This window comes from Pieris napi, chromosome 22 (assembly GCF_905475465.1).
Source record: "Pieris napi chromosome 22, ilPieNapi1.2, whole genome shotgun sequence".
Classification (NCBI taxonomy): Eukaryota; Metazoa; Arthropoda; class Insecta; order Lepidoptera; family Pieridae; genus Pieris; species Pieris napi.
Genome location: NC_062255.1, coordinates 4,022,884 through 4,049,267, shown reverse-complemented (window position 1 = coordinate 4,049,267; position 26,384 = coordinate 4,022,884). Strand labels below are relative to the sequence as shown.

The window sequence follows — 26,384 nt, the reverse complement described above, 5'->3', positions numbered from 1 at the left end:
CATAACGCGCCTAAAGAAGTATAACTTTAAAAATATTATGTAAATATTACCAGCCATAGAAGCGTTATTCCAAGTATATAAAAACAATTTATTCAAGGTTGATTGCACCGTAATGTGTTAAAAGAATAAAAGTTTAATCAAGCGTTGTCGAGTGACACTTTATTAATTAAAAGACAGTTACGGGGTCATGTGGGTGAGAGCTATAATTACTGAGAAAATGAGGTCGCCTCAACCTAACAGGGTTTCTGCGATTTTCAATTACATAACCTAAGAAAATAATTATTTACTTGCAGACTTTGATCTAATATTTATAAGTATATCGCTTGTTAGCGATAAAACTTTCATAAACGCGTAAGAAAGAAAAGAGCGTACCAATTCTACAATTTGTCTCCCATCTTCGCATTTCTTCACATAATACAAAGTTATCTCTTCCCTGTATTTATATTTTAGAAATATCCTTATTCGTGCACAGAAACATTATTTTTAAGTCGAAGTAAGAAGTAGACATGGGGAGAAATTGGCTGTGCCAAAAATCAATCTGGAACTGTTTAGGAAAAACACCTTTTGTATGGCAATTAAGTTTTACAATAATTTACCATAAGAATTAAAAGATCTTCCGACTAGAGTCTTTAAAAAGTGACTTGGTGTATTACTTTTGGAAAAAATTTACTATTCAAAAAATGATTATTTGCGTGAAACACTGTAGTTGATATAAATTTAATAAAGTATAATATGATATGTACGATACAAATAATATAAGAACTGACCAATTCATATGACTAATAATGTAAAATGTAAAATTCTTTTAAAGACAAATTTGCGCGCAACAATATGCGAACTTACGATTCACCATACATAGTTGTAACATATTCTTGCAATAAATTATTATTATTAAAAAAGTCAGTGACAGCCTGTCTGTGTGTATATCTTGTATAATTTATATGGCGAAACAACGTTTGCCGTTAGTTTTCTAAAGAGTCCAAAGTTTATATATACATAAAAGTCAAAGAATATGAAGAAATATTTATTTTGGTCTATAAGGAAACAGGTTTACATAAAAAAGTTTTCACCAACTTTTCAAATCCCAAGTTTAGAATTCCATAAGTTTATTTTTGTTTTATTATTAAATCATAAAGATTCTTTATAACGAAGCAAAAGACACCGTAGGTTTGTGTAATTTGTAAAGTATTTATTTGACCGTTTTTTTGTCTACCCACATTTTTGGTGCTGTTTTGTTTTGTTATTTTATATATGTACCTACATCTGTGCGCTCTAATTTCTCATTTTTAATCTTAGTTTTAAATATGTGTTTCTCAGTAAGTGAAATATGTATGCAATTCTTATGAGAAGTAAAGTTATTCTTAAACCTAAACCTTAACCAGTTCTTCTCATCCGTTATACGCCCATTATTTGAGAACTGGCAGTAAATGTAAAATTAGAAGCATTTAATGAATTTCTTTTTTGACGTCCATAAGTGTACATTGTGTTACCTACATGAATAAATAATTTTTGACTTGACTTGACTTAAACTTGAATATTTTGTAAAACTATTGTAGCAATTGATATTTCTATTTTATACAGTTTATTTTCTAATAATTTGATAACATGATATACACAATATATATATTCGAGCTGACCGCCAACCTCCAGTAGTGGAGAGGCACTTCAAAAAGAAGAAGATATACACAAATAACTTACCCTAAATTTTCTCACTGTGAATGTAAATGAGAAAATAAAGTATCTTTGAAACGAATATTTATTCAGATAAAGAAATAGCACACTATGGACATAATGGAAATTTCTTAATAGCAAAACGGTGATCTCAGCAAGATATGTTATCTGTGACTCATAAACCAATGTTTCATGCTTCAGATAAACGCATAAGCTACCGTATTTTCCTTTGTACGAGATTATATGAAAGTAGGGCATATAGGTGAGCCACTATCGGCATATGAGAATACTAAAACACATATAATACCTTACTAGGAATTAAAGTTAGTATAGTAGGTGGCATTTTTGAAGTTATACTTCTTTAGGCGCGTTATGAAAAATTGATGAGAGTGAAATTTTACGATGCGCGCGCACCGTGACACAAAATTAACAGAATGAAGTTGCCCACGGAAGATGCTACGTCATTGGACATAATTTAAAAACAACATTCGAATTATAATAGATTTTATGTTACACGTAAGAGAATAATAATAAATATTTCTTTATTTAATTTTTAAAATGTAAACTGAACTTCATTGACTATAATGACTCCTTTTCCAGTCTTTGATTATTTAATTATAATTAATTATTTGCATGCAATCTAAACTATTTTTAATAATGCCAAAGAAGTATAACTTACGCGCGTAGGTACATAAGTACACGCACCCTTTTTTTGGAAAATTCTAGTCTAATTTCTTTTAGCCTTGGAAACCTCCGTCCGAACTGCGAACTTTTTTTGACAGTTAGTAATGTATATAAAGACTAAAGCTTCGCATAGATGGATTTATTTTAATTTGTCGTGTTTGATCGTTAAAATCGGTCCAGTATCTAAGTTTTCGCTTCTAAGTCAAAGTCAAATCATTTATTTCAATTAGACCACCTAAAATGGCACTTTTGAACGTCAAACAAAATACAAAGAAGATTCAAGTTGCCCATTCCAAAAGGTAGTTTCGTGTGGAGAAGAATGGGCAAGAAACTCCACACTTACTCTTTTAAAATAGGTTTACAATATTTTGTTTACATTTGTTAAATAATTATATGTGAAGACAATGTACTCTTAGAATAAACTACTATAATAAAAAGTTAGTATACATGTTCCTCACATATTTACATAAGCACATCTAACATACAAATACTCGTCCGGTAATACAAAATTCAAACTATAAATAAGCATATTATAATTGAGTCAACTATGTAAGCTACACATAGGTTAAAAGAAAATTAAATAAGAGACTGTTTAAACCGAAACATCCGCACAACCTATCGTTTCAATGACAGTAGTACCTTACCAGTGGTTCAAATCAATATACCAAAAAGGTTCTTTCGGACCTTGACATTAAACGATCCGTCCTAAGTGTGACCCCCTGCAGTCAGATGGACGCTTGAATTACCTCCATTGGTATTTTCACTATAGGAAAATGAAAATACCATATTATCGGCAATGCGTTGGACATTTGGTCAAACCTTGGTTGAAGGTCAACGCAAATAGATTATAAGTAGATTGTGAGATTGTTTTTGTATATAATCATTTAATATACATATAGTTAGGTACCGTTAATATACAATATACCTATTTTAAATAAATATATTGATAACGATATTGAATAGTTTTATTAACATTTAACATTCCAAGGTTTACGTATGATTCCTATTATTCTGTAATAAGTTATTTATTTATGTATTTATACTTAGTACCAGTTATTAAAATTAAAATAATTAAATAAAAAGGAAGGCTTCTGGCGGCCTTATCGCTTTTGAGCAATCTCTTTTAAATATAATAAAATAACCCACGAGAATGTAAGTGCGTGCTCCTATTTCACCACGCCTCCTGCTGATAGAGGACCAATCTATGTTTTTAATTTATTTTGTTATGAATCATTACTTAAGATGTCATGTGGAACATGGTGTGATGGTTGCAGCTCCTTACAAACGTTGTGTAAAACAAAATAATTATAAAGAGTGGCGGAGAGTTTATTGCCAGTTCTTCTTTTCCGTTCTACGCCCTTGATTTGAGAACTGGCAGTAAATGTAAAATTAGAAGCATTTAATGTATATTTCTTTTTTGACGTTTATAACCTTCTGTTACCTATATGATAAATAATTATTATATATACCTAAATGACTTTTGACTTTTTGACTTAGTATGATGCAGTATATGTAAAACAGTGCAGTAAACTGTTTTTTTTTCTTTATCATTAAGTTTTACACATACGTTGTACAGACAGAATGCTACGATCAAGCAAATAAAATTTTATATTGCTACGTGAGTATAAGTTTCATTTCGATACATGTGGGAACAAAGTTCTAACGTTTATTTTATCTTTGTAATCACGCCAATTTCCCGAAGGGATAGACCACGGATCTCCACTTGCTACGGTCCTGACATACCTCTCTCGCTTCATCCACTTTCATTACATTCACACGCTCGTGGGTTATGGCAACTTTAAACTTGTCCTTTCTCTAGTACCTTCTGGATTTGGTCCAGGTATGTACAACAAGGCCTATCCAACCAGATCTGACCAGGGTTGGCTTGTATATCCTCTTGTTCACTTCTCAGTCATCCGTTCTACATGAGCAAACCACCTAAGAATTACCTTTCGTATCAACATTTCGTATACAAGCCAAATAAGAGAGAGATATACATATATCACTAAATAAATTCAAAGCTCTCATAAATTAATCAATAAAGCTTTACATAAATTTCATGAATATTTAAATTATCCTAATCCTTGGGATTGATTTGCTCCAGTTCAAACAATTTGTATGACTCAAAACTTAGCGATTAAAAGAGTGGCTTAGTGTTAATTGCCAGTTCTTCTTGCCCGCTCTACACCCTTGACTTGCGAACTGGTAGTAAATGTAAATTTAGAAAAAAATGTGCGTGTACTAGTGTACACACGTTAGAAGTGAAACTTCTTTATGACCTTATTTTTCGACAAATTATCTATATGCAACTTTACAGAAATTGGTTAAATAAAGTTAAATTAGATAAAGTTTAACAAAAGACTTTTAATATCACAGACTTGAATACAAATATTACAATTATTTCATTTTACCTTATTACCACTAAGATTATTACAGAATTTCATAAATTGTAATAGAATTTTTAGTATCATTGTTATAGTTATTATAAATTTTTGTTATTAATGGTTTAGAATCTCTTCGAATCAACCGTGGTAGGGACGAGATAAAGACGCGCGTAACGCGGTAACCGAAACATGTGACGCGTAACCGAAAAATGTGACGCGTAACGAAAAAATGTTACACTAGATTTTTTTCCAACCCCGATAAAGAAGTTTCACTTCAATTAATTTAACTTCTTTTCTGACGTTAATAATTGTATGTACTTGTTAGTATGAATAAAGTTGTTTTGACTTGACTTGACTTATCCTTGTCACTGCATCCTCTTCACTCACACTGCTGACGTTTCTCTCTATTACTTATCTTATTGCGCAATGTTACAACATACATACATTTCACACTTCACACGGCATTTATTGAAGTGAAACTTCTTTATCGGGGTTGGAAAAAAATTTAGTGTAACATTTTTTCGTTACGCGTCACATTTTTCCGTTACGCGCCATCTTTTGAAGTGAAACTTCTTTATCGACGTACCTATGGGAGAAATTTTGTAGCAGGTTACGCGCTATGTTGCTTTTTGAAGTCAAACTTCTTTATCGGCGTTGGAAAAAAATTTACACACATTTGTCACATTTTTCGGTTACGCGCCATCTTTTTCTTGTCCCTACCACGGTTGATCCGAAGAGATTCGAAGCCATTAGTAACAAAAATATATAATAACGATAACAATGATAGTAATACTAATAATTCTATTACAATTAATGAAATTCTGTAATAATCTTAGTACTACATAGTAGTACAGTAATAAGTTAAAATGAAATAATTGTATTTGTATTCATGTCTATGATAATAAAAGCCTTTTGTTAAACTTTATCTAATTTAACTTTATTTAACCAATTTCTGTAAAGTTGCATATAGTAGATGATTTTTCGAAAAATAAGGTCATAAAGAAGTTTCACTTCTTACGTGTGTACACCTAGTACACGCACATTTTTTCTACTTTCATTCTTTCTCTGCCAAACATTTTCTGTTTTACCGTTCTATTCTAGCTAACAGCCTCCACGTTTTCTTACCACTCCATATTTCGTGTTTATTTAATTTGTTTTTCATCCTTACATAACACCATAATAAAAAAACTTACCTCAGATATCATTTATTAGTGAACAGTATAAAAAAGTTTTCGACTTTATGGCGCCTTATAATAAAAAAATATGATAAGTAATAAAATGAATTTAAATCGATCGTCTTAATGTAAAAAAACATGACATATACGTTAATATAGGTATATCTTTGGGTTATTGTCCAGTGCGCGTAATACGATGTTATCTCTTCACGTCGCCTGCTTTGATAATGGCTACAAGACACGAACTTTATTAAAGCTTGCTAGTTTATGGTCATTTTCTTCATATTTAGGAATATTAAGTAGTATAAATGTATTTTGAACATATACAATCTATGTTATAGGAAACAACAAAACGCTTCATTACGGATTTTGAAGGTACAAGAAAAATTAAAATGAACAATAATATGCTCCTTAATATTGCCCCTTAAAACAAGGCATATAAATATATCGAATTATTCAAGTCAATTGGAATTTAATCAATTTAGATGACATTCGATCTCATCAATAAGTGTAGTGCAATATCAAGATGAAGGTCATCCATCAGTGGACAAAGCAACTCGCCCCATCTATCAATGATAAGACTGATAACAGTGAGAAACGATCTTCTATTGTCAACTTGAAACTAGTCTGAGCACGTCGCAAACGTTGAAGATGGTAGTGGGTTTTTGATTTAAGAATTGGTTGTTTGTTCTGTGACGTTGTTGATTTAGATAAGTTCCGGTTTTAAATAGATTCCTATTTTGAATCTATGCTAAAGTGGCTTTTTAAAATAAGAATATTTGATTTCTGTATTTGTTCTTTTATTTGAGGTGCTTTTCATTACATAATTTTTTTTATGGCAATAGTTTTAACTTTATTAAATTTTGGTTTATAAGTTTTGTGTAATAATGTGTATATTATAAATTATTAGTTTTGTATATTACATTCCTTTTTTGAATCTTAGCTATAATTGATTTTTAAATTAAGATTATTTGTTTTACGATTTCCTTAATCTGAGGTCTTTTCCATTTTCGACTATGGTTTATGACATTTGCCTAGATCCCTAGGTAAAAGATTCTTAATTCAAATAACTTGCAAAAATACAGTAATCAATTTGAATTCATTGTGTTTGCAGGTAGATAGTTATATATTGTGTATACCTACTGACGACCTAAACGACTACGTATAATAACACAAAATTAAAGATAAAATATAATCTGATTAATGCTTTTTTAATACTAATTAGAATTTAAAAAAATCTAATTGATTATTTAAAATATTTATTTGTCAATCCCATTAAACATACTTATTATCCGATGGATTCGCAATAATAGTGATATGGGAGAGTTACAACTTCACAATTGATGGAGCCTAATCCAACGTAGTCAAAATAAACGCTCATTTTTACTAGCAGCCAGACCAAACATTTCTTATTATAATAAAGGCACGATCGGATCAAATTTAAATGACACAAGTAATTTAAAACATCGCTTTACTATTTTTTAGCTAATCACTGTATATTATAAGAAATGGAGAGAAATGTTAATGAAGGCATCGCTTATGCGGAAAGTCGCGAAGTTATGCAAATTAATTTCATTTTGCATTTTACTTGCATATTTTTTTATGTTAGGTATTAACAGTTTTAAAAAGTATTGTTATGTGTCTATCTGGTACCTAATCGACATTTTTAAACAAACATTACTAGTAAGAATTAAAATTGTGAGTGTAATATTCACCATATTTGCCATGTATTTTAGAATAGATAGCTTGTAACATATACTTTATAACATTCTTATATATGTGGTGAACTTTAATAAATAAATAAACAGTGTTGTCAAAACAAAAATAATCAGTAGCGACCTAAAATCCAACGACTGTGTTTCAATACCCTAAATATTTTATCAATTTTAACAAACTTTACTAAATGTTTAAAATCAATTAATGATGGCGCTCAAAGTCAAACTACTACACTCAAAAGATTCCAATCATATCCCCAAGTAGGCACTTGATTGGCCGCAAAAATCTGGCACAAGCAAACCTGACAACCTGACAAACAGAGACAGACGAAAACTTGGAGCGAGAAATACTAGTACGAGAACTGAATTCTAGGCCTATTTAGTGACGAGTTTTATATAAATGGAATTTGTATCGGTGGTATATATAATAGAGGAAAGTGACCAAATATGGGATAGTATCCCTAATATGGAATACCCCTATTTCTCCCAAATGCAAATTCACATACGCAATAAACAATGATTTTGTGTCTCTATTTACTCCCGTTTACGCGTACAAGTTGTAGCATGTCAGTTGAGCAAGTGCTTTCGTCATTGTGACAGTTTTTTGTTTTGTCGCTACCGCATAACTTTCTAAGGTATGTTAAAAATACGTATTTTTCGTAAAGAAAGTGCACACATTATTGATTTTATAGCTTTTAGAGACCGTTTAGACGTTCTTTTGTATATTTTAGCTGTATTAGATGATATTACTTTCTTAAATATAAAAATCTGAATGTCAGTTTGAAATCGTTGGAAAATCCAAATATGGACAGATCACAGTATCCAATTATGGACTATTCCATAATTGGTTCTCTGAAGTATCAGCTGACATGATGATTTTGTTAATTATATATTTTTTTAATGTTTTACCAAAATTTTTACTCGAAAAAAAAGCGAAAATAATGGAATCAGAGCATATGGCGGAAGTAATAAAATTAGTAAGAGAGAAACAAATGGGTTATTTAAAAGCTGGAAAATACTTTGATGTGTCAATATCTACTTTGTTTTGATTATGTCAGAAAAACGAATTTTTTCCAGGAGAAGCCGCAGCTACTACACTCGGAAAGAAAACTGTCGTGTTGGCAAAAAACAAGAATTAAAAACAGAATGAGAAAATATCAAAAGGAAAAAAACTAAAACAGAAGACTAAGCCTAATTTAGATGATGAGGAGGTGATGCTTTTTGATACTGACAGTGAACCCGATGCCTTGATAGGATATACAGCTCCATAATCTGAAAATTCGCAGTGTATTTTCTGTGGTGTGCTGTTTTCGAATGATACTCATGGGGAAACATGGATCAAGTATCTTATGTGTGGACTCTGGGCATGTAATGATTGCGCTGTGCCAGAGTTTGATGGATGGATGACCTGGATTTGTGATTTTTCTAAAAAAATTATGTACCTTTCTATATTATACCAAGTTTCCAAAGAGTCTCGTGTATTTTAAGGTCAATTTTTGATAGTGTTTATAGTATTCCATATTTGGGGTACCTATTCCATATTTAGGTACCTAAATCGTTATTTAGTTTCTTAAACTTTTTCTTACCTTAAACTAATCAATAAAACCTAAACTTATTACAAACTTAAGTGCAAATATATGATTGTTAATAATTACCACAAAAAGTTTTTTATTTATAACACTTGTGGAAATTATGCCTAAAAATCAAAATGGTATTCCATATTTGGTCACTCTCCTCTACTTAATGTCTAACGCCAACCAATATAAACAGCAAATTAAAAAAAACTACTTTTATATGCATTTGTCGCGCTCCTAAACAAGACTGTTATGGTTACATCAATATAAACCACAGCGGTTTGCTAATGTAACTTGTTATGATTGTAAAATAAAGAAATTAAAAAAAAACCTCTGAGTAAAAGTCAAAGAAAGACCACACAATTAAGGTTATCTGGCCTTTTCGTAGCGATAAGCCCAAAAATTGCGTACAGAAGCGTAAAATATTAAGGACTGTATATAATCATGCTAGAGGCTCACAACGTTTAGCCCTCACGCAACAGATTCTGCTGATAATTAATATTTCGTTAAACATTTATAAATATTTATCAGATTTAGTCCTTGGCTCTGGTCTTCTAATGCTTTACAAATGATGTATAGGTCAACACATCTGGTACAGAATTTTAGTTGAAATTGTATAAACAGATTTTAATTGTATAAATATGTAAATCGACTTATACCAATCTTGTATTTAATATATGTACATATATATTATATGTATATTTTTTTTTAAAGACAATTCACACCCATTGACCGAGTCCCATGCTAAGCTGGTGAAGCTTGTGTTATGGGTACTAGGCAACGGATATTCATACATATTATAGATAGATAGACAAATAAATACATATAAAAACACCAAATGCTCATCACATCGATGTTCGTCTCAGCCGGGGATCGAACCCGGGACCCATGGATTCGCAGTGAGGGGTACTAACCACTAGACCAATGAGTCGTCATATGTCTCCGTTTAGGTACCATATAGCAGCAATATTAAAAAAGTTAATCTACGAATTTCATATAACGCATTGTAACATATTTTTATTAATGAAACGCAATAAAAGCACAAATGAAATTAATTGACATCTACATGATGAAATAAACTATTTTTAGCAGTTAACACTTTTTGCCAAGCTCTTTTTAGATAAATAAGCCAAAGAAGCTATTTAAATATTGTTCTAGAATGTCAGGAAATTTCCTTTCCAGTAAACCATCAGCTCTTGGCCTCAGATGGTTCTTTAATAGGAAAATAGGTGATCAGCCCTATGTGTCTAAATCACCATGGTGTTGTTTTTCACCGTACGAACGACTGTTAACTTCGCACATAGCAAATAAAGTCTTTTGATGCACAGCCAAGGTTCGAATCTAGGGACAAAATCTCATGTTCAACGCACTCCAAATACCTTTCTGCCTAAGAAAAATCTATGAAGTATGATTTTTTAATCATATAGCTGGCTTTATATTTGGGATTTGTCCGTTTGTATCCAATTAAAACGCACAAACAAATAAACTAACTATTGAGAGCATCGTAAACAGTAATTGGTGGTAAAACGAGTAATTGGACGGTTATCGGCGCACACGCACTAATTAAACAAATCCCATATACGATATCTCAAATGCTCTATTTACGACAAGCATGAATTTTACATGACAATTTGTTTTGTTACACAACTTCTAATAAAACGTTATTAATAACGTATTTAGGTTCAAAATGAAAATCTTATGTTCACTTAGGCACTTTCCTATTTCCCAATAGAACTTTTTAATTTCCAATCAAGATTTCAGACCAGGTAGGAATGTATCAAAAACATATATTTACGCACATTTCAAACTTCAAAAATAACTTTACAACTACTTTGCGTATTAGTGCTGTATACAATAGCAAAATTATGGCGAATTGTCTTTTCTACTAGATTTCCTACTAAGCCACAGAGAGGGAGAGGATATCAGACCAAATTGAGATGGATACAACATACATGCACATCGTGCCTACAGATGTGTATTGAAAGAACTAGCGACCCAGCTACGCACTTCTTGCCATTTATGTCCTAAACTGGAAATAAATGTTAGGATAATGTACCTAGTTCCAATCCGTACATGATTCCGTCCAGTACTTAAGTCAAACAAAAGAAGATCTCTTTGTTATATTAGTAATATAACACCTTATTCATAAAATCTAAATTAGCCTGTTAGGAGTCACTTTCTGTCAACTGTCAAAATATTGCAGAGACAGATGGTATCTTCTAACGCATATAATGGAGAGCGCTCTGATGAAATGTTTCGCCTATCATCTGACGTAGAGGCAGAATGCGAAATTCCTTTCCACCTACTTGACGTTCACACACTTTTAAAGCTCTTTCTGTTTTCCACATCTTTGTGGAAACAGCTGCCAGTAGCCTCTTACGACGTAGCTTTCAAGAATAGCGTACCATTTCAAAGGTTAGCAACACGCAATGAAGCAGGTGTCCATGAGTAAGCACTTTATTCAAAGTGAAGTGTTTGTATGTTCATAAAAAAGTTAGTACTTTTGATAAAATAATAATAATTTATTTATTTATTTATTTATTTGTAATAATATATAATAATATGATTGGACAAGTCACACCAATTGACACATGCTAAGCTGGTGAAGCTTGTGTTATGGGTACTAGGCAACGGATATACATACATATTATAGATAGATAGACATATAAATACATATTTAAACACCCAAGACCTAAGCACAACACCAAATGCTCATCACATCGATGTTTGTCTCATCCGGGGATCGAACCCGGGACCGATGGATTCGCAGTCAAGGGTACTAACCCCTAGACCAATGAGCCTATTTCTTATTAAGGGTACGCTGATGAAATATTCCTTCTGAGTTCACCCTATTAGACATTACATTGTATATAGGTTAAGTTTTTGATAAGCTTATAAGTGCTTAAGCCAAGTCACGTCAATTAACGTTAACTAGCTTCGTGACTTTTGACTTATGGCCGATCTTCGACGCGTGGTAGGCCGACGATACCATCAAAGCTCATGAAATGGGCGTACCATAATAAATAAGACTATGTCATGTTGGGTCAAAGATATTTTATTACACGTAATTATATTATAGTTGTTCACGCAATTCTAGTTGACGTCTCTAGCTTGGGGATAGCTTAGCAGGTAACTGAAAGTTTCTGTCTTTATTTATTCATTAAAGTTTACTACATCATATCACAGTACCTAATCTACGGTATATGTTACAAACTATCTTAAATGAATGACAATTTAGGTAAACATAATAAATATACAATTAAAATATTATTATTATTAAAGCTTTATTAATCCATACAAAAATTGGTTCGTTTACGTTCCTTAATATTAGTATAAGTTTAAAAAAAATTTAGTTAGTTTTTTTAAGGGTATAGCCTCCTCCATATTTTTCCATTGCTCCTTGTCTTGAGCAACATTCATCCAGTTTTTCCTCGCTAGTTCTATAATGTCATCTGTCCATCTTTTCTTTTGTCGTCCTATATTTCTCTTTCCAGTAGGTCCAGTCCATTTCGTTATTTCAAGTGTCTATCTTTTATGACGCGCTCAGACAATATAACCTGCCCATTTCCATTTAAGCCTTACAACGTGTACAAGTGCGTCTGTAAGTTTTGTTTTTTTGCGTATGTCAACATTTCTTATTAACAAAATTCTCAACAATTAAAATATATACAAGACAAAATAAAGACACATAGGAATACCAGAAATTTTTGTTAAGCACAAAAAAAAATTACCAGCAAAACAGCGAATTCGGTTCGAGATAGGCACTTACCAATGCTTTCTTTAAAACTTATCTCAATGCCTCTCATTCGTTTCCCATTTCGTGAGACAAGGACAAAATGATTTTTTAAATAAAGTTTTCTGATTTTGATAGTTTATTCAGTAATTAAAATTACACGAGTGAATTTACCTAAAATAAAATAACAATATTTTATGTTTTTTTTTAATTTAAGCTATTTTTTAATTATTATATGAAAATCATCGTTACGAGTATAGCGGAGTCAGTAATGGGTCCGTCTCCTCTCGCAGTGGAAGGCGGGCATTAAAGTCCAGCAAACGCACAGCCTTCAGGCAATGTGATTGTCCATCTGATGTATCACTTAACATCAGATTAGCCTCCTGTCCGTTTGGGCTTATTTATTTATTTATTTAACAGTCTAATTGCCTATAAAGTAAAGCAATCTAAGGGTTAGACCTATAGTGGTTTGCTGGATTATAACAGGTCAAGGTAAAGAAGTACAAAGAAAACAATTCCTTAGGCGGTCGTTTAATTAAAATATTTTCTTGGATAAGACACAATACGGACGTAACAAAGGTTCACGTGAGTAAAGGTTGTTAAAGAAAAATTGCCGAGTTTTTAATAGTTGTGCTACTTAAATACAATTTAGTCGTGGCAATGTATATCGTGCAATTAAATTTCAATTTGCAATCTTGCGCAAACAAAGGGATATTGGGAACGCGAAATTTGCATCTTGTATTAGTGTGTTTTTCTATGTAATTTAACTAATAATTCACGTAACAATAAGCTTATTACAAAGACGTAACTTTTGAATTGAGTATTTCTGAACGAATTTGGTCCGTAAAAAAACTTGCAAATTTAGGGTTTTTTTCAGCTGTGAGCGTACTAGACATATGATCTCTTAGGTCGTGGGTTTAAATTCAATTTTTCTTTCCAATACCATATTTTTTTATTACCAGCCAGCACTTATTAAATAGTCTAAAAAGTTTCAAATTAAGTTCAGTTCTAAATCCGTAAAAGCATTAAAACAGCAGACGGAATTCCTAATTCAAATGATGTTACAACTATTAAACGTTATTACAACTAAGTGGGTAATTTGGGAAGTATTCGAATTGAATTTTAAGTGGAGTAGACAGCACCGGCGGTATTATCGCTTATCTGTCGAGTAATTTCGTGCCATTTTCTTACCTTCCGTGTCGGAATGCGGAATTTTCTTCCCCCATTTACACTCGGAGTTAAGTGGATTATTCACTTCTTTTGTTTGGTGAATTGAACACTTAAACCGACAGTACATGAAAAGTGTCGAGATATATTTCAGTATTTGCGTAAACCGAAGACAATTTTCTGAGCTTCCACCCATGCTATTTTTTAAACCGTAATTAATTATAACTAAACCTTTCTTAGGTATCTCTTGAGTTTATCAAACTGACAGGCTTGGCCCGAATTTTAATAATTCCTAAGATATCCTTGATCATTTTTACACTTTATATTTAAATACATGAATTTATTATTGCAACAGGGAAATGATATAAATTTATTCCCAATTCCGAAAAGTTCCCAGAAATAAAATAATTTCTCAAATTTTTAATTCAACTGTTTTATATTATTTGTATTGTTCTTACATGGGTTAGCAGAGAATCAGAACTCAATATGCTATAATTCAGAAAAATCTTTTTGGCGTTTTACACTCATAACTTTTACAATACTAGTATTGGTAGCTATATATACTTTCTCCGCTGGCGCAGCGATCCAAATCGTTTGCCTCCGAAACTAGACAACGCTACCTTTATACCCCGCGTAGGTAGGTCCTTTTCCGCAGCATCTTTCCCATATATCTGTGTCTGCCAATTTTAATACTCCAATCTTATCCAATTCTTTCAAGAGTCTTTGGGCTTAGTTAACATAGTATACACTATACAATACAAGGTATTTATTCTATACGTTATAGAAATTTGTTACTGTTTGGACAATCTATTACAATTTACCTTGTAACTGTCATATTTTTTACATCTTATAAACTGAATATAAAGCAACGTTTGCGTGAGCAGTAGCCGGAAATTTAAAGACGTTATTATAGCCTTTTATTATAGAATTGAAAGAAAATATGGTTAAGGCTCATTAAGCTTCGAGCGTGTAGCGCCACCTATCATACATACGCCTGTCCGCCTCCTTAGTCTTTGTTCAAACATGCAAGAAGTATAAAGGTATGTCTGTGGCTTAAACAAGAGTCAATATAAAGCAGAAAGAAATTGAACATCCCTTCCACGTCGCAATACCATACCGGGAATCAGATTCAGATCAAATTTGACAGTTTCTCCATGGGCATTTAATAACAGATGAACCTCCTGCCAGTGTGTTTTTTAACTTTGCTGACAAACTGTCAAAATATCGGTCATATTTGTAAACATAAAACAGTGGATTAAAAAGTCGGACCTTGCCCTATTTTTATTTAGCTAGATAAACCTGTGCCTGCGCGTAATCATATTGATTGGGTAAGATTCCGAATCGATATTTAACTAGTACCTTCTACATTCAATACTTAGTACATATTTGACGCTAAATCTCGAATCTTAGAGTACGATGGTATCACAATGTTTTTCTTTAGTGTATAATTCACGTATTTTCAGCTGTAATATTATACTACTATACCTAAGGTAGTATGGGTGGTTCACATACCATCATTCCATTTTCCCCCCGTTTACAAAAAGTATTAGTATATTCGCGTGTGTGCCCGCGTAAATCAGTGGATTGTCACTGTGCTCGACTTATAATTTTATTGTCGGCCACGACACGCCGACACGCGAGCCTCGATCACACGACATGTCCAGTCTTTTGTCCTGTTTCTTGTACGAAAATTATAGATTCTATTGTTGGTGATAATAATTGTATATTATAGACTCCAAGGTGAATCGGTTTTATTTTGTTTAATAATTTTATACGTATGATCCTAGATATTGGTGAAAACCGTGTGCCGTGTGGTGGAGTTTATAGGCAAGTAGACGCGGCGTGGCTTCAGCGTGCGACTCTCATACCTGAGGTCGTAGGTTCGATCCCCGGCTGTGCACCAATGGACTTTCTTTCTATGTGCGCATTTAACATTTGCTCGAACGGTGAAGGAAAACATCGTGAGGAAACCGACATGTCTTAGACCCAAAAAGTCGACGGCGTGTGTCAGGCACTGGAGGCTGATCACCTACTTGCCTATTAGATTTAAAAATGATCATGAAACAGATTCAGAAATCTGAAACCTAAATAGGTGGTAGCGTCACAGATTTTTTTTTAGACGCGGCGGACGACTTGTTTTTATTCAATATAAAAGCCCTTCACCTTTAGTCTAAAACTCAATTATATATCTCTCTTGTTAAGGCAGCATTCGTAAGAAACGTTCGAACGTTTTTTCTACTTGCAAATCTGACTACCAAGAAACTCTTTTTTTTATTTTTAGGGTTAATACATAGGCTATCACACTCACAAATAACGCGTCTTTCTATTAGTAACAAAGTCTTATCAATAAATCCAGCGATTATCCCTTTTATCATCACAAACTTTCGCTCTTGATTAGTATGTTTAAAGATTACGTCTATCTTTTTATGTGAAATTTTAAAAACAGTTTTACGTCAGATTTAAACTAAGATTGGTAGTCTAGACTGGTCTTTGCAAGTTAATTATGTTTAACCATCGTGGTTATTAAAGCAGGTGATTATAGTTGAGATATTAGTCACGTCAGTGGTAGCAAAAACCAAAACCATCGCTTTAACTATTAATTATGGTAATAAAAACTTAAGTTTTAACTCTCTGTAGTACTAAAAAAACTTGTGTCCTAGATCCACTCATCTATTGAAACATTTTGTAAGCTGTGTTAACCCACTGGAATTTAAGTATCCCAAAACAAAGTGTTAGTAATAACCTTCATCAGGGACCTATTTATTCATTTATAAGCTCTAAAACAATCCAATTTAAAACTCAAAATCATTTAATCATATAGGTATACAATCGTCTAAATGAACGTCAAAAACAGAAATGTATATTAGATGCTTCTAAGTTTACATTTACTGTTAGTTCTCAAATCATACCAATTCTTAAAAGGCCGGCAACGCACTTGCGAGTTGCTGCCCGTTTGCCTCCTATTACATAAACAAAGAGACTGGTTTAACGGAGTAAAAACCTAAGTACTAAATAAAACAAATCTTTTCCTCAGTTCAAGAAATGAATAAAAAAATATTTGTATTGCTCCCATTTCGCAAATTATTTTAATTTATGTATATGTAAGGACATGTTCTTGCTTATAAAGGATACCAAAAGACTTATTGTATTACCTTTTAGGCCTGGACCTCATATTTCTGTATCTGTTTCGAGATCATTTTTTTCTAATAGGCAAGTAGGCCTGTGCTTGAAACACTCACAATGTTTTCCTTCACCGCACACATGACCATCAGTTGCCGGGGATTGAATCTTAAGAAAAAGCTTAGCTGTAGCTTCACACTGCACAACTTTGTAGCTTATCTTAATATATATAAATTACGTGTCACGTTGTCTGTCCGCGATGGACTCCTAAACTACCGAACCGATATCAATCAAATTTGCACACCGTGTGTAGTTTGATCCAACTTAAAAGATAGGATAGCTTACATCTCAATTTATACCCGCAAAATTATTTTATTGCAAAATATTTGTTTATTATTTGATAGTCACAATTCTAACAGATGGCGCTGTGTTGAAAGTACTAACGTTTCACATAAGCTACAATTTAATGGCATAACCACCAAAAAAGCATGGTGGTCCCCATGACTGGTGTTCTCCTACAGTTTCCCTTGAATAGGTTACTACTATGTAATATAACAAAAACCTTAGCCACAGCAACGCTTGGCCGGTCTGCTAGTAAAATATATATCAGTAGCACCTCACCTAACATAAAGCAAAATTCGTTCAAACTTATAAAAACTTAAAGTACTTTGCAGCAACGCAATTAAAACGTTTGACATAACGTGTTTCGAGCCCACTGAAAGTAGGTTGTGTTCGCTCCGCCCATGATGCGGGGTTATTATGCGACAGGATGGCGAGCTCTAATAGATGTCATTACCGTGTTCTGAAATTGCCCTACTATCGGACGTAACGTTTATAGGCCTAGATTACCTACGTCGGCCTATAAACGTTTATTTTATAAGAACTTCTACATTAAAGGATTTTATTTAATGATTATATGATAGTTCTATAATTCAAATTGATTTTATTGCGTTTGGAATAGAGACTCTTAGGTCGTTTTAGCTGCTAATCAAAGATTTAGGTTGGTGCCTGGTAGATAGTACTGGTGACTCCAGAGCTGCCTTGCGATTCCGTAACTCACTTTTCGAATTCTCTTTACGATTTGGCATTCTGATAAACAATAAACTACATCCTCCTTATCAGAATGCCAAATCGTAAAATGAGTGCTTCACGACTGATTAGAGCGCGACCGCCGGTGCGAAAAGCGCTGTGAGAATTCGAAAAGTGAGTTACAGAATAGCAAGGCTGGTGCTTTCCTCGCTCAATAAGTACCGCAATCCAGCGAGGAAATGCTTTATTAAAACACTACCAAAATTTTTATAATTTGTTTTATATTTGTTTATTTTGATTTTTTTTATTAATTATGTATCATTATTGAATAAATTTATTCAATAATTAATTGTAAATTTTCATCTATGATTCGATTTAAAAATATTTTACTTGAATTTAACGCATATGACATATTTTAAATAACATGTAAATTCTAGAGGTAAGTGTTTTTTTTTTAAAGCTTTGACAAATGCTTCGTGAAACGAGAAATAGGATACAGTGGCAACAATATTAATGTATCCCATTAATATTCAAACTTCCGAATATGCTAATGTGTTATGATAGCAACACCACGGGTGATATATACCCCCAGATTAGGTAAGGGGGTGTCTATAGCCCAGATAGGACCCACGAAGTCTCAAGTTTTTGTGAAATGTTAGCTCGGCTGGCTTTTTATATGCGCTTACAGTAAACTATTCGCGAATGCTGATTTACTAGATTTGTAGTTTCTTATTTGTGATGTATTTTATATATTCTAAATTATTATGTTGCCATATAAATAACAATAGCTACGTTGTTGCTGACTTTGTAGGTGTTACATATCTCTACAAGTTTTCTCTAGAATTTAGACGGCAGCGTATTCGTTGAACCGTTTTTTCTCTAACTTATATATTAAGTATACTTTTTTGGTTCAGTTAATATATATAGCACGTGGCTTCCTATTGGTGAAAGAATTATTAAAATCGCTTCAGTAGATCCAGAGTTTATCCTCTACAAACTTCACCAGTCACTTCACCGTGTTTTTAATTTTATTAATATTAGTATATATGTACTAAGTACTAAGGTTTTTTTTTTTTTTTTTTTTTTTCTGCGGTTATTTGCAATCAGCCCCAAGGCTATGAGCAAATTTTTTCTGTGGTGCTGTCATGTGGAGTGACTTCCCATTGGAAGCATCTACTCATCTTCTGTCTAGAGCTACTGCCGGTCTTCTAGCTCTAGAATATGGTGACGTTTTAGTCGACTCACATACTGTCTAATGGTGAGTTGGCGAGCAAGTGTATTCGGGTGACAGCTTAGCCGCTCTTTGTACTTAGCTGCCAGTCTCCGGATTTCTTCTTTGATTGTTCTTATGTTGAGGTGCTCGTGAACTTCGTTGTTTGTAATGTACCAGGGTACTTTTGCAACTGCTCTTAGGATCTTGTTCTGTTGTCGCTGGAGTATGTTTATGTTGGTATCACTTGCGCTGCCCCATAGTTGGAGGCCATATGTCCAAATGGGCTTAAGGATGACTTTATATATAAGAAGTTTGTTATCTAGAGAAAGTTTTGAGTTTCTACCTAGCATCCAGTAAAGGCTGTTGTACTTTAGCTGTAGCTCCTGCTTTTTACATTTGATGTGGTGCCTCCACGTTAATCCACGATCAATGTGTAAGCCAAGATATCTTACATGGTCGCTGTGGGGCAGAATACATTGGTCCAACTTTACAGGTGGGCAGTCTCCTCTTCTAAGGGTGAAGGTCACGTGTACTGACTTCGCGGCACTAGCTTTTATTTTCCATTTTTGCAGCCATTCGTTAACTTTGTCAAGGCCTTTCTGCAAGTCCTCTGATGCAAGTCCTGGGTCTTTATTGCTTGCTAATATAGCGGTGTCGTCTGCAAATGTTGCTGTGGTTATTCCTGGCAATAGCGGCAGGTCAGCAGTGTACAACGTGTAGAGCATGGGGCCGAGAACAGATCCTTGTGGTACCCCGGCATCAATGTTTTGAAATTCCGAAGTGGCGTCACCTTCTTTTACATAAAATATGCGATCCTCTAGGTAAGATTTGAATATTGGAAAGTAAGAGTGGGAAATATTCTGCTTGATCTTACATAGCAGGCCTTTGTGCCAGACCTTGTCAAATGCTTGTTGGATATCCAGAAATGCTGATGAGCAGTATTCCCTTTGTTCTAAGGACTTTCTTATGGCGTCACATACTCTGTGAGCTTGTTCCACTGTGCCATGGTATTGTCTGAAGCCGAATTGATGATCTGGTATTACTTTGCGCTCCACAAGGCTTGGCACAATTCTACGAAGTATTGTCTTTTCCAATACCTTGGAAAGAGTAGGCAACAGACTGATTGGTCGGTAGGATGTTTTTTCGGTCATCAGTTTGCCAGCCTTATAAATCATGATGATTTCTGAGATTTTCCACGCAACTGGGAAGTAGCCTATTCGTAACATAGCATTGAAGAGTATAGTGATGAAGATCATAGCCTTTCTCGGTAGTTCCATCAATACTTCTTTAGTTATCAGGTCGTAACCTGGTGCCTTTTTACTGTCCAGGCATTTGATAGTTTTTATGACTTCTGCAGGCGACACAGGTCTAGGGGGATGATCCATTTGAAGGTCTTGATTTAGAACTTGGTCAACATATTCATCTGATGAGTTGTCCAGTGTTACATTAGGTTTAAAGGAGCTTGTTAGATAGTTCGCAAACAAGTCCGCTTTGTCCTGGCTCGTTCTGGCCCAGCCGTTTTCCTTTTTAATTGGAATTCCAATTAAAAAGGAAGTACTAAGGTAAATAATAATTTAGAAATACTTTTTTATTTATTTAGGAAATAACACACTGAATTTTAAGAAGATAAAATAAAATGAAATTCATAGAAAACCTAGTGTAATATAAGTCAAACGCTTAGAATATGTTATCTGTAATTAAGTTTATGTGAGGGAAATTATGTTTATGGTATTAAAGTGAAGTAGCAAAAATAGCAAATAATTGTCACCATTGTTATGAAATTAGATGTAAAGAGACTGGATGTGACGAATAAAAATTTGCTAATAGCTTACCTTATTGACAGAACTTTTAATACATTTAATTAATAAAGCCTTATTTATTTGAAACAACACTATTTACTAAAGATACACACATACCTTCATTTGTACATAACTATGTTATAATATCAAGGACCTCTTAAAGAGTAAAAGCCCCTCGGCTCTATCTTTCTAACTTGATTATTTTTGGGCTGTCTTCCCCGTCAACTTCTTTAAGCTAGCCCTTGCAAGAGGGTAACGTCCCTTCTTACTCTACTCTTCTACCCATCTTTACTCTGGTGGGTCTTTCCAATTTATTACCGTCCATCTATAATTGTTTATGCAAGCTGTGTAGCCCGCCAATTATTTATTGAATTAATAGTAGGTATTGCTTAAAGATTAATTCAAAGTTATATTATTATGAAGTCATTAGCTTAGTGCTTAGTGTAACAATATGTTTTTTTCATCACAGCTGACTTAAACGAGTGAGGAGTGGTATTAAATGAAGTCAAGATCAAAAGGGTCATTAACAGGAATCATAATATGATCCAAAGCAATATGTTTAATTTAATTCCCACACACAAATATACATACATACATTTCCACACCCATATACTTGTTTACATTTGTTTTAATGTTCTATTTAAATATTTTTTTCATTATTATTACTATGTGGGTTAGAATATTATAAATACTATATATTTGTGTGTTGGAATGATATTAGTTCAATATAGCATTAATACAAATAAAAGAATTTTTATTAACTACTTACTAAAATGAAAAATTTTTGAGTTGTTTGTAAGTAAAATTTCTGACCATTTGACCATGGCACATCCAGATTCTCTATCGTGACGTTTTGCCCATTAGTTCATTTTAGGGGTAGATGATGTTTCAGATAGGAGGGGTCAAGTGTCCCCCGGGGGGCGAAATATCCATAAAGGGGGCAAGGGGGCAATTTCTGACCGCGTCAGATTGAATATTATGATAACTGTGGTGGAAAACAAGACAGCGGTTTTATGTATTCTGAACTGCTTAATTGACTTGATATTATCGTTATTAAATATTGCAATTAATTTTAGGAGATATTTTTTTGAGTGTTTTAAATCCATATTTTGTATAGGCAACACTCAATACAGTATTATCTTAATCTTAGATACATAAAAAAATGCAAATATTCATCTACTAAAACCATCACCTCTCGCCAATTGCTAGCTTCCAGCTGCAGTAGGTCTATAATAAAACTTATAAAGTAAAAATAAATTAAGTTTATCTCTAATTTATAATAAACATTGTCTTAAATGCCTATTTTATATTTCAACGTGTTTTGTTTGGTTTTTTAAATAAGTAATTAGTTAATCTAATCTAATGTAATTTATATTTTAATTTTTACTGTATTTTATTATTGTGTGTATTAAGTTTTTGGTTAATATGTATTACTATTTTTATTAATTAGATGTTAAATTTAGAAAGAAAAAAACATTGATTTAATTAATATAAAGAAAAGAAATACAATCACCACTGGTTTAATCAAAAATGGGGCCAACTCAGCTTTGAGTTGTTGTCACCAACGACACTGATTTTCGGAGGATTCACACTATCTTGAAGCGACAGCTATATACACTGAACATATAGACAGAGACATGCCATTTATTACTAACGACACACAGAGACACACAAAATAATAATAATCAAAAAAAGAAAGAAGAACAACAAAATATTTTTTTAAGGAATGAGGTACATTTTAAGTGTGTGTGTGTTGTGGTTGTAGCTGGCCATGGCTGTGAAGCAGACGTGTTTCACAGCGCTGGCCATTCTGCCAGATACCACAACAGTTTGCACCTCAGACGCAAAAAAAGAAAAATAATGTAATAATAATAATAGTAAAAATTAACAGTGTAAGTAAAGAAGCCTTGGATTTTTTTTTAAATATTGCATCTTACGTCAAAATGACATCAAACAGTTTGTATAACAATATAAAAACACTTTACGAATCTCAAAAACCTTTTAAAAATCTCACAGCGCCCCTTAAATATTGCCACTTACAAGAAACTATCACATTCAATAAGGGTAGTTTTATAGGTTCGCACAGATGGCGCCTGTCATTTAAACACCCCATGGACCAGCGAGATAGAGCTCCCAATGTCATGGATAGATTTATTTAAGTTATACGAAAAATTTGGTCAAATACGTAATGTTTTTTGTACTTCGAATCTTATTACCAATGTACACTTAAGGTGTTCAAGAACCTACTACTGTAATAACATTTTCATAAAAATATCTTACACGGACTCTTATTAAGTAAATATAGATTTTATAAAAATGCTGATATAATCATAATAATAATGCAAACGAATAATAATAATAATCCAGTGCTAGAGCCGGTCTTGCGTCAGATTGCATCCGTTTCTTTGATAATTTTTATTTCACAGACAAGTAGGTGATCAGCTTTCTGACACATGATTTTTTTATCTGACGGATGGTTTTCTGACGGTGTTTTCCTTCATACGAGTGTCCGCACTTCGACGCCCATTTGGTCTGTTGTGCGAAAAGTCCTGGCTAACTAAGCCAGCCTAGCTCCTTCCAGAAGTACAGTAGTTTCCTGGCCCCTTCACAGGCTTCACGTAGCGACTTCACTGTTCCAAGGATTTCTGTTCATTGGGAAACCATAGGCTCGCATTCCAGGACTACGTGGGTGACTGATTCCTCTACACTGACTGAGTGTTAGATGCACATAGAAAGTCTATTGGTGTACAGCAGGGGATCGAATAACCTCAAGAATGAGAGTCGCCACTTGTCAAACACTGCTTAATGCAAACGATTGCATACACATGGGTCTTTATGTATATATATATATAAGTATGAAATCCCGAAATATATCCTATAAAATATTATTAAGCACAAATGATCACGAATATCTGATGTGAGAGGTCAACATAATCTGGTCGATGTTAGAACAGAGGTTAGATGTCAAAGAAATCTGCCACTCAGTTACAACGGCAATAAATGTGCGTAATTGATTACTGGATATAACAATATCATCGGTCAACGTGTTACATAGAGTATAGACAATATTATAGTTATCTATGGTGATATAAATACAGCTCATATTTAGGAGATGTTTTATATTATGAAATAATTCTCGAACTCATACTATACAAAAAAGTGCAAAACAGACGAATTGATAATTGTCCTTCTGATGTTTTGTAGTCTTTAAATATAAGAGACATCGAAAACATAACATATAAAAATAACTTTTCGCAACGCAGTTTTTATGCCAAAAACAACATCTTATAATATATTAACCACATCAATATTGCAAATCTGTAATTTTTTTAATAAATATGACTTGGCAATCGCAATAAACAGGCTAATTTAATATATTACTTGTGTTCATGCGATGCCCAAGTGAAAATAGTCATATTTTCCAATACGTTTATTAAGTTCAAATCTGGTACATTATCAGATACATATATTAGAAAGACTGGCGTTAGTCACTACGTTCTTATAAGAAAACCGTTAAACAGCTCTGTTATACAATTCAATTTGTATACTGTTCTTTGAATTAATAATAAATGTATTATACTAATACGGAGGATATATTTGTATGTTTGTAATAATAATAACTTATTTATTTCAGTTTATTTTATATGTAGTTAGGTCTTCGATTCGGTCTTAGTTGATAGTATTAGTTAGTAAACAAAACAACTCCTATTCTGGGGAATGGATACCAACGTTTAAGGATATGTGTGCTCTTTGTCACGCATTGTTGGTAATAAATAAACTATGTTGGACGCTGTACTGTTCAGCAACCAGCCTAAGGGAGGATCCTAGACCAGTCTAACCACTGACTGGCCGAAAGGCTACAATGGATTTTTTTTTAATAAAATCTCGTTGTTCGCAAGAACGTCTCGGGCTCGGACCTCGGCTTGAGCTATAGCGGGGTGGTCAATTACCTGAAGGGCATGGAAACTTACTGTAGGGAGCGAAGTGCGAAGTAAACATGCCTTCCCCGGTTTTTTTACTATAGTCTGATTTTGACTTGTTGTGCCGCGCGGGCGGCTAATCTATCATTGGCTACGGTGATTGGATCCCAATCCGTTTTTACATGTCGGGGCCTCCTACGGGCCTTTTTTGTCAGGCCCCAGAGGCTAAGTTCGATAAGTTGTATATATCCTTTCAGCGTTTCAGGGTAGGTATGCGTCATCGCAGTGACTGGACAGATTCAAATACTATTAAAATTATACCTTGACCTTGAGTAATATTGTTTATATTAGCAGTGGAAATCCGCGACAGGCCACTCGTATTTTTTTTATTTTTTTTTATCTCCCCGACGCTTGCCGCGCGATAACTTATTACACATATTTTGTTTAGAAAACGAGAGAGTACTAGCTACTTCTTCAATAATAGATTCTAATAGATTCTATTTGTAAATATTCCGCTAGTTAAGTCCCGACTATTCCCGAAACGGCTTCTAATTGGAAGTATAAAAACAAACGTAGTTATTAGCTGTAACAAACCAATTTTAGATCGCATGCCATTGTACTATCTTATTCCCCTTAATCACACCGTTATCAACTTTCAGGCAATTTTGTTTGACTACACTAATTCTTTAGGATGGCTTTATTCTAGTAAGATATTTTTAACATATCTAACTATTGATTTTAATGTTAAATGCTATGAGGATTTTATTACTTAATTTTCTTTAATAAAATCCCAAAGGCTCTTTTATCTCTGCCTTTTAATAAATTTAAGAAAAGCTGTGTGAAAAGGCTTACTATAAAGTTAACGATTATCTAGTTGGTAAAAGTGCCTGGGATTAGTGTTGGACAGGCTACTTCCAATTAATTTGCAATATTTGTTTGAAAATAAGTGTTGTTTGATGATTTTCTATTTAAAAAGAGTATCGAGAGTTTTTTACGCCGGCTTTTTCTCTCGGCCTACACCCTCTGTCTTCTTTGCCGATGAGTAGGTATTTCTACCGATTAAAATTTAATGACGTAGAATAAGTGATACATGTACCTTATATTCAATAATAAACATATTTTATTTTTTTATATACCTAGCCTTCCTGATACTTCATTTTAAAAATAAAAAACTTGAGAGGTGTCAAGGGACACCCGGAT

At 33.3% G+C, this 26,384-nt stretch overlaps 1 protein-coding gene and 1 long non-coding RNA gene across 3 annotated transcripts in view; both read left to right on the top strand.

Annotated features, from left to right (window-relative positions):
* The window catches only part of LOC125060651 (histone-lysine N-methyltransferase PRDM16-like), a 143,616-nt gene that overhangs the window by 5,778 nt on the left and 111,454 nt on the right, over positions 1–26,384 (top strand). The window lies entirely within an intron of this gene.
* Positions 8,067–9,368, top strand: LOC125060653. The gene is made up of 2 exons (XR_007118896.1): positions 8,067–8,264; positions 8,707–9,368. It is a non-coding gene; the product is annotated as an uncharacterized LOC125060653 (long non-coding RNA).